Raw genomic sequence first — 10,863 nt, 5'->3', positions numbered from 1 at the left:
AGTCCCCCCTGCATCCCCCTCATATCCCTCCTCTCCATTTACTGCCCTTTTGACTTTTCTTGTAACTCGTGGAGTTCCATTAGTGTCCATAGAGTCACGGGTGGGTGACTGTCCACTAGAGAAATCTACCAGGATTCACTGTCCTAAAGAGAGTGGGCCTCCTTCTTCTAGGGACCATAAACTGTTGATAGCTACTTAAAGGGCTCTGTGCCCCTCATCTGTTCTGAAATGCTGATAGGTTTGATCTTGTGCTTGGAACCCTAACTGTTGTTAAGTTAGTGAGTGCAACGGTCCTGTCACATTCAGAAGATTGAAGGCAGAGTCGGGAATAGAGGGCAGGATTAAGTGGAGAGGGAATGGGGGGGGGGGGAAGAAGAGGAGGAAATGTGGAGAGGGATAACCAACACAAAAGATGCTTTTAAAAGCCATATAAAAGCATGTATTCTATATATTCTCTCTCTCTCTCTCTCTCTCTCTCTCTCTCTCTCTCTCTCTCTCTCATACACACACACACGCACACGCAGGCACACGCAGGCACATGCAGGCACATGCATGCATGCATATACACTCACATCTTACATGGAACATAACACTCCTACCTGCAGCTTCAAGTTGCCAAATAAGAAGCCCTGCCTCGGCGGGGGGATACCCTGTATTTCAAAAACAATACAGGCTAACCGTCATTTTTCTCCAGGTTGCCCACCAGAACTAGATGATAAGATTTGATTGCTGAAGACACCACACACTTTGGTCACAAGACTTGGAGAAATCAAGCTGGAACTGACCCGGAAGTCTCTTTCCTGTTGGATAGCTTTCATAGTAGTAAATGTGCCATAGAGAATGCTAGAAGAAAGTCAGTGGTCTTACCCAGATGTGAACTCTTCAAGGTACAATAATGACCGACCTGGCAAGCTATGCTCATGGCTGTAAGAGCGGTGTGATTGTCATGAGGGTGACCAGTTGTCTTCTGATTGCACTTAAGGCCTCTCCATGGGACGAAACTCAGGCCTGGTACTGTAGATCTGGCCAAGAACTCCGACTAGGGAGCTGATAAGTCCCAGGGGCGAATGGATTTCTGCTATTTTGTTAAATGGACATCGTATCAAAACATACATCTAAACACATATCTCTACACTCATAGATTAGGGCAGCTCTCAGACTTCATCAGAGAAACTTCTCTGCACAGTGGGCCGTGGTTAAGACTCTAAAAGGTCCGAGTACATAGAGCAGCTGTCTGTGGAGTCTGAGGAAGGCAGTTATTGGCTTCTCATTGGGTAAGGAAGACACCTCTAAGGAGAATTAGAAAGAGGTGATGGCGTGGGTGTGTGGAGAGGTATGGGGAAAGGGGATGTCTCAGCAGGCCCATGCCGAGGCATCCCCTGAGGGACCAGCCACACACTAGTATAGCATAGATTAGAGTTTATTCAGGGCATGGTGAGGGGAGCCAGGAGGGCAGTAGAGGCAGAGAGAGAGAGAGAGAGAGAGAGAGAGAGAGAGAGAGAGAGAGAGAGGTGGAGGCTGGCCATGACCACGTGGAGAGAGGGGGAAGGGAAGGGGGTAGGGAGCAGAGAGAACCTATGGGCAAGAGAGCAGGAGAACAAGAGAGAGAGGAGGGGCAAGCAGCCCCTTTTATAGTTGGCAGGCCTACCTGGCTGTTGCCAGGTAACTGTGGGGAGGAGCATACCTGGCTATTGCCAGATAACTGTGGAGGTGGAGTTTAGACAGAATACTAACAAGGAGTACCCGCCCTTCCTTTCCTCCAGCATCTTCATCCCATTAGACTCTATCCCACATCTCATTGGTTAGGTATGGGATTTCAATGAGAGGGAACAATTAACACAGGGATTGTTAAATGTTTACCGAATGGTGGGCTGGCTGGAAGCCGAGGCTGCCCGCCCTCAGAGGCCCTTGCTTGGATATGACCTTGCATCAGAAAGAGCCACACTGCTACCCAAGCCCCCACCTTCTGCATAGAGGAGGCACAGTTGTCCCAGACTCAGGTGGAGAGATGCTTCATCACATTCTTCACAGGAGGCCCAGAGGGCCAGGGAGGAGGGCTTCACGGGGGAGGAAAGGGTTAAGATGTGTGTTGAGGGGAAGACCACCAGCTGGGCAGCTGTGACTGAAACTTAGCTGTCAGGGCAATACACAAACAACAGGTCCCACAGTCTCTACACTAAATAAACGGTGTCCTTCCCCCCTGACAATATTCCAGCTCTGTTTTCTGAGAAGGCTGGCTGGAGGAAGAAAACCCAGGATTCAGTTCTTCCCGTTGGGGTTTGGGGGCGGTGTGCACTCCTATTTAAATTCAAGTGAACCTTTTCAGGACCTTGAGAGCCCTTGGTTTGGCTTTGAAGTTTCTAATCCCTAGCTCAGCACTTCCTCCTCCTCCTCTCCTCGCTGGCTTTTTACCTCCCTCCTCCAGATTTTCATTTTATTTTCTTCAAGAAGGAATACAAAAAAAAAAAAAAGTTGATACAGAGTTTTAAAAAAGAGAGCACAAAATTGCAAAATCAAATTCAATCAATGTTTCTATCCAAACGTGCTCTGCAAGAGCCCGATATTTTACCAGCTGGTAATGTGCAACTGAGTTCAAAACAGAGAAGGGCATTTTAGGTAGGTTAGGAAACACTATCCTGTGTTGATAAGATGAAGCAAGTTCTCCCAAGCCAGCAAGTTCCTGAAGAAAGTCCTTGCCAAATGTCCAGCTCCGGGATTTGTTAGACCTGGAAACATACTATGTTTGATGACTGTGAAACTGTTGTTGACTTTAAATGATGTGATTTTGGAAGCCAATGTTTACTAGCAAAGCTTTACCAGACAGATGCTGGATGCGTTGCTTGCCTATTTTATTCTTTCTTTGTCTTGGTAATGATGGTCACTCCTATCTTCCAGATGGTGAAACTGAGGTGCATATGAATAGGTAACAGACCTCCAAGGCTCTCATAGAACCTAGCTTGCAGTCAGAACACATATCTTGGGGGTTTCAAGGTATAGAGAGAAGTGATTCTCTTTGACCACAGCTCCACCCCTGGGGCTTGCATATTTTATCCTGGGTTAACATGAAGTTTGTACTGATGAACATGATGTCCTGAGCCTGATGGAAGCTGGGTCAGTGGGGAGGGCGTCCTCAACTCCTACCCTGAGGCTCTAAGAGTGCTTTTGGGGGTGGTTCTGGTCAAAGACAAGAAACTGGTTACACTTTCTTGAGCTACATCTTCTGGTCCACAGCTGGCCAAGTACGCAGTTCTAAATGATTGAAATAAAAATTTGAATGTTAAAAAAAATAGGATTTTTAAGAAGTGATGGCCTTGTGGAGTGGAGACATGAAATCTTCACAGGCCCTCTTCCTTGTCCCTTGGAATGACTACAGGTGCTGACTGGTGAAGGAATTTCTCAGGGTACAGCCAAAACTCAACTCAGCAGAGGACCTTTGACTTCTGTTTCATCCTCAGAACCTCTTGCCACTAGGATAGTAGAAGAGGATTATGGACCGAGTGTCTATCAGATGCCATGATCCATGGGGTGGAAGGGGGGGGGGATCACAAGGGCATGCCACAGACTGTGGTGACAGCGATTCGGAGAGGAGGGAGGCAGAGATTGTATTCATTTCCACCCTTGAGATTTTAGAATATCAAGATGGGGTTGGTGGTGGACCAGGGTTTGACCACACCTTAGAAACAGAGCTAGAGAATGTGGCCTTACCTCTACGTCCATTTTACATCCCATAAAAATCCTGCAGAGAGCATGTCTTCCCCACTCTCCTGAGAGACTCCTTATGGTTAGGGGTCAAACTGGGGACAAATGGCTGAGGTGACTAATTTGCATATCAAAGTAGACCTGGCTTCCAGGTTCTCCCTGCATCCCACAGTCCCTGTCTATTACCCTCCTGGATGGCACACCCTGTCCCCTACCCTGAACTCTGTAGCCCAGGGCTGGGCTGCTCTTCCCTGTATAATCCAACCATCTTTGTTTCTTTGTATCTTTGTTTCTTTATATATTTGTTTCTTTGTATCACTTTGTTTCTTTGCACCACTTTGTTTCTTTGTATCACTTTGTTTCTTTGTATCACTGGGCTTCCTGGTTGCACTGTGCCTGGTTTCCTTCTCTCTCTCCCTTCCCCTCCCTCTCTCCTTATGTGGCACAGCTCAGACTGGTCATGTCCACTCTGGACTCTCCAGATGTCCCTGCCTCTGGCTATGCCCTCCCACATATCTACAATAAACCTTCTCTTCCACACATTGCCTTCTGGTGTACACACGATGTCCGTGGAACCCACTCCTATGCATTTTTTGTAACTGAGCTAAGCCATGTTTGAAAAGTTACACTTTGTAGATACTAAGATCTTGTACTTTGGAGAGTTTTAAAGAGCATCTTTTGGTTTTTTTAAGATTTTGTTTCATGCGTTGGAGTTCTGTTTTTTCTAGCCCAACATTTTTGCAGACTTCTGGTGTCTACTGATGAAATGGCCCGGCCAATAGGGGGCACCCTATCCACTAGCTGTTCTTAGAACCCAAGAACCGCTGTCCAATATCTAACCTGTGACTCATTCAAATGAAAAGTTTATACATGACGTTTTGAACTTGTTCTGGGGACAGCAGGGATCAGGCTAGTTCACAACAGGGCTGGCAGACATAGACTCTCATAAAATTATTTAGAGATCCTGTTTCCTAAGTTGGATACAAACTTACCAGTGTGGCCCTGGACAACATACCATTGCCTGGTATGTTATTTTTCTCCCTGAATAGACAACTGTGCATCTTTACCACACCAGACAGAAACATTTGTAACTGATCAGTATTTTACAAGTTAACACTTCACCCCAGAGTCTGGGTCTTTATGAACAGAAAGGGACAGCCCTTGAGAATCAGATAACCTAATCATACCTGCTAGCCATGGTCATACAAGGCACTCAAAGTACATGTTGCCCTCTTTGAATACATCTTAGCAACAGAGAGGCAGGAGAAAGGGGATTTCCTGGGCCAGTCCCTCCCTGGGTCAGACCTGAATCCATATGCATGTGTAGTCTGGGCAGAGGAGTGGCTTGGTACTTGGCACACTTAAGCCATTCATTCTTTGTATAATATTCATTTAAATCAAAGGGTTGGGGGAAACTTGGTATTTCTCTTAATAAAAACTATATAGTTGGCTCTTTGAACTAGCAGATCCTATGTCTGTGCACTTCAAAATATGTTTAAAATGGTGCTGTGTTGAACAGGTAGACAATTTTTTCTTCTTCAGCATTGCCTAAACAATACGGCGTGATCATTGCTTTCTCAATATTTGCACTTAAGAGATAGAGCTTGTTCAGTAAATAGAAGATGTGCAGAGAGTTGAATAAAATGCCACGCCATCTCTGAAAGGGACCCGAACATCCAGCATCCCACACAACAGCCCCGTTCCACTCTTTAGCACTTTCTGTAGTACCTCTGGCTGCAGTGACAGTATTGTTACTGTATCTGTAGACCACAGAGTAGGGGCATAGACTTGTGACAGAGATATTGATCATACACTGTTGATGTGATTCTTTTTAGTTGTCTTATGCCAGTGAACTTGGGTGGTCCCTGAAAGTGTCCAAGTCTTCCAGAGATGTGTCTGATGTGTCCTTGTCAAGGGGTGATGGAGGGGAATGGGAAGTGTGAGCTATTTTGAGAATGGGAACAGAGACAGGTTGGAAATAGGGGTGATGTTCAAGCTGATATTTGGGGGATTAGTAAGGGAAAGGGTAGATCAAAAGGAGAATTGTGTAGAGGAGGTGTGTAATATAGCTGCTGGGTCCCTGAAGGGGGTTGGGCCATCCCATCAAAGCCCCTTCTCGGTTAGCCACACCTCCAGACTCAGGAGCTAATTCGGTATTTATTGTCATGTGCTGTGATTTTAAGGATATTTGTTACACAGCATTGCTGGAACACCACTAGCTGCTACAACCTGCCATGACTGTGTGTTTCTGACAGGGCCAGCTTCCTTTAAAGAGATCTGGGAGGAAGGTAGGATTTAGGGGTCATGAGAAGGCCAGGGTAAGTCCAAGAAGACCTGTGAGAATGTCTGTTTTCTAAATTTTCTCTATTGTCTTGATAATTAACTTATTCTAACTTCTAGGGGATAAGAGAAGCCAGAGGGCCTCGTCTTAGACACAGATGCACTGGGAGCTGGGGGAACCGGGCCTCCCTGTTGGTACTGGTACAACTGAGAATGTCTCCTTGTGTTTCCTGATGCTGTTTGACGTGTGATGGGATTATTTCCTGATAAGTCACCAGAGTTTGAAAACAACAGAGGGCTGCTGCACTGACTCTGTCTAACTCAGTGAGACCCTCACCTAACAAGCTAGTGCACTGTGGAGTGCTGGCTGCTCGCCCTGGTGATCCCATGGCTGAGTAGGAGCTGTAGTTCACTGCTGCCACTCGGTATCACAGACTGTTGCATCTGTCTAACCTGAGGAAAGATGACATTTCTATCCACACCATGTGTGTCACCCTCACATGACCACAAAGAAAGAACCCTAAGTAGAGCCATTGTAAGTCAGGGGCTGTCTGTGTCTTGGGGTAAACATGCATTGCAGCTCTGACAAGGAAACACTGTCAGGTTACCAGCATCTCCTTGTTTAAACATAAGAAGGGGTACCAGTGACTCAATGTCTGTGGCTACGAGGGCAAACACATAAACCAAGGGACAGATTCCTGTGGTTAAAAATAATGAGGGAGACCTTTTTGTGGCTGTTATGGTTGAAACTTGAAGATGTAGTGTTGAATTTATGTCCTTACAGACACTGCAATTTTAATGATAAAGAAGAAAAAAAATCAAATTTAATTAAGCGCTGCACGGCAATCTGAGGCTATGGACTCATCAAAAAATTATTAGGGAAAACAGTGAGGATGGGGGGAGGGTTGCCAAAGGAACTCTAGTCTTCCTTATAGTAGTATAATGTTTTAGTTTATATGTCCTTTTTATTTTTTAATGTTTTTCATTGAGATAGAATAACATCGCTTCCCCTCCCTTCCCTTCCCCCAACCCCATACTCAAGGTAACAGCCTTCTTTTTGATTATTACTGTTGCCTACATAGATAAGTACATGTGTATATATGCACAAACATACATACATACACATACACAACCCACCAAGTCTGTTTTTGTTGGTGATGTCTACATAGTTTTGAGGCTGATCACTCTACATCGGACAACCAATACGGGGGGAGGGGCTCGTCCTTGGAAGAGGCTAATTCTCCTCTCCCAGAAGCCACTGCTTTCCTGTAACTCTTTGTCTAGGAGCAGGACTCTATGAAAGCTTGCTAAGGGCAGGGCTCCGTGAAAAATTTCCCTTCCCATGTCGACACGGCCGTTGGTGTCCTTGTTATTCCTGTCTTGTTTATTTGGTTATTTCTATTTTTAAGAGACTATCTCTGCAATCACTTATGAGCTTAGGAATAAACTCAAACTCTAAATCAGAAAAGACACAGACTATTAATAAGGAGGCCTGCGTTGTGGCCTCAGCTGGACCATTGACAGGGGCTATTCGTGACGTCATATTTCCTTCTTCTGGCCCCATTTTGTGAGGTGCTGACTGACTGCTGCTCCCCCATGGAGGTGGCCACTGGAAGAATAATCCTGGGTGTGGGAAAGAGCTGGGTGATTTCAGCTGAAAATTATGGTTAGGTTCATCTGGGAGCTGCATTACCCAGAAGGCAAGTCCTTTGAGGGCCTTGTTTCTCTGGGAATGATGCCAGGTTTATGATGAGCATGTGACAGTTTTGGCAGAACCCCAGGGACTGAGCCCCCGTTGCAACAGCTTCTGAGGGCAGTAACATGGGGGGTGTGAGAAGCCCCTTGTGTCCCATGACCTTGAGCAAGGAGATCGGGAACTTGGTGCTGAAATCTGAGTCACCTCCAAATAATGAGTCACAGGTCCCTTCAGGCTTGGGTGAAGGGAGCTCTTTCCAGGCACCCAGCAAGCGACCAGTAAGGGCCGATGAATTCTTACAGGAACACTTGTAATTCTGGTGGGAGACCTGTGCCTGTGGCAGTCATTTCCTGTTCAAATGGCCTGGAGAGAACCACCCAAGCATGTTAAGCTCCTTCCTGATCCTTACGTGTATGCTGATTAGCTGTCTCCGAAACGCTGGTCCTCATGACCAGTTGGGTGGGTGGAAATGGGCTTCCCGGTACTCTGGAAGGTCTGCATTGTCTACCAGTTCAGCTGAGGTAGGATTCTAAACTGATTCCCTGGGTCTGGGCTCCACAGCAGTTCCCTAACATCCACTGTGTTCCTAAAATCCACACCAGGCTTTGGTAAGACCTGGTTCTGTTGGGCCAGGAGCATCATCACCCTTTAGAAAGTCTCAATGGCTGGGTCTACATCCTCCTGCCTGGTGTAAGTATACCACCTGTCTCCTGGTGACGTGCCTGCTAGCCAGCATGCCTTATGTTGTGTTTTATAAAAAGAGAGACAGGGATATGTCTGGTGGAGGCGAGATATGGTTCGGGGAAAGAGGGTGCCTCTGCAGGCGCATGCTGAGGCATCCCTTCCCTCTGAGGGAATAGTCACACACGACTGACTGACTGACCAACCCACCATGTAGTATAGGATAGAGTTTATTTAGGGCATGGGGAGGGGAGTTGAGGGAGTAGTAGAGACAGGAAAAGGGAGAGAGGGGGGGGGGAGGGGGAGAGGGAGAGGGAGAGGGAGAGGGAGAGGGAGAGGGAGAGGGAGAGGGAGAGGGAGAGAGAAGAGGAGTAGAGGCTGGCCATGAGCATGTGGAGAGAGAATGGGGAGGGGAATGGGGAGAGAGGGGGAAGAGGGTAAGGGGCAAGAACAAGAGGAGAAGAGAAGAGAGCAAGAGAGTGAGGAGGGGCAAACAGCCTCTTTTATAGTGAATCAGGCACACCTGGCTGTTGCCAGGTAACTGTGGGGCGGAGCCTAGACAAAATGCCAACACCTTATTCCCCCCTCCCAATTCCTTTGCAATGTTTAAGTACAAGCCCATCTTCCTGTTGAGTAGGGAGTACATGTTCAAATACCCTCTCTTCTTCGTGTTCCCAGCACATAGCTAAGGGTCCATAAATAGAATGGGCCCTCATAAAGTGTTATGGTCAAGCTGAGGAGAGTCAGGAAGATCCAGAGTTTAGGGTCAGCCTGGGCTATGAAGTGAGTTCTAGGCCAACCTGGACCATAGGGCGATACTTCATTTCAGTTTAAGACAAAAAGTGTTGCTCTCCCCACCCTGATGGTGCTGTCGTTTGCCTCTGCTTCGAAGCCCCTGATCTGGCTTCTCAACTGAAATCCCAATGCTTCAGTCGTAACCCAGACCTTACTATATTAGCCCTCTCTTGCTTAAGTTACTACATTTCAAAGGCTTCTCATTAGGTATAGGATAAGGCACTGAACGGCCCCTGCAGCAGCTAAATGCCATCATGGTCCTGCGTGGATCCCCACATTGCTTCAGCCAGTCTGTGGGACCCCTGTCCTGCTTCTTTCCTGTCCTTCCACCGTGGCTCACTAACAAGTCTCTGCTTCTCTTCTGATTCACGCTGGTGGTACCAGAGCCTACAGATCAGGACTGTGAGATTCGGCTCCCAGGCTCTGGTCATGCCTTGTTGTCTATTTAGTTCCCAGGTGGTTATCACAGTCCTGGCTATAACCAAGGAGAAAGCAGCTCCATCAAGAACTGACCGGCCTTGCCTTCTGACTAACCTTCCTATGTTCACCTTTCTAAGCCTTTTACACACACAGCTTGGACATATCAAATGTGGTTTGAGAAGAGTGGTGTTTCTGTAACTTTTGCATTACCAGCTTTTCTCTGGTTCTTACGAAAGTTCATCTGAGTGAGTCATCATGATTTCTGAAGAAGTCAAAGTTCAGAATTCTACAACCTCCAGCCTCATCCCTCCAGCGCCAGGGTCCCGTCCCAGTCGGATACTTAGTTACCCAAGCGTGTTCTCCACTCCAACCTCCTCCCTTCCTTGTGTCCGTCTCTGAAGCCTTCCATTGGGTCCTCTGGGATTTCGATTTCTCTTGCCTTACCTGTCCCTCCCCAACGTAGTGTGGGCCTCCCTCAATGGACGGATGTTTCCGTCCTGAAGATGTTGCTTCTGTGTAATGAATCCCTGCCTCTGACAAGTTTGAAAACCCACTTCACAAATACACTTGCCAAGCAGCTGCTGCGCACCTAGGCCACCAGGTGAGCGAAGAGGTCACCTTCCACAGGTCAGCAGCAGGCAGAGACATCAGACCTCACAGTGGGTTGGATGGCAGCTCTCCAAGTGTTTTTACCTTAATCTCAGCATGTCACCTTAAGACATGCCCTCCTCCATGGTTTGGCTTTTCATGGCTTCTGACAGGTTAAGAGGAAGTGGAGCTGCTGGGAGACTTCCTTACTTTTCTGTTTTGTTTTTACTCAGTTTGTGTGTGTGTGTGTGTGTGTGTGTGTGTGTGTGTGTGTGTGAAATAATCCCCTGAAACTGGAGTTACAGACAATTGTGAGCTGTCATGTGGGTGTTGGAAATTAAACCCAGGTCTCATCTGGGAATTGAACCTGGGTCTTATAGAAGAGCAGCCAGTGCTCTTAACTGCTGAGCAATCTCTTTAGCCACTGAGTCAAGGACTCTCACTGAGTCTGAAGCTCATTTTTTGGCACTGCTGGCCAGTGAGCCTTCAGGATCTTACTGTCTCTTCCCCATAGTACTAGAATTATAGGTCTGTACACTCATGCTTACACCTTTAAGATGAGTGCTGGAGACTGGAACTCGTCCTCTTATGTGGGGGTAAGTGTTCTTTCATCTCCTCAGCCTATCTTAACTTTTTTTTTTTTTTTAAGATTTTTATATATTTATTTCATGTATGTGAGTACACTGTCGCTGTCTTCAGACACA

Source organism: Grammomys surdaster, unplaced genomic scaffold, assembly GCF_004785775.1.
Source record: "Grammomys surdaster isolate TR1022 unplaced genomic scaffold, NIH_TR_1.0 211, whole genome shotgun sequence".
NCBI lineage: Eukaryota > Metazoa > Chordata > Mammalia > Rodentia > Muridae > Grammomys > Grammomys surdaster.
The sequence above is the reverse complement of the archived record's forward strand: the minus strand, read 5'-3'. Positions refer to the sequence as shown.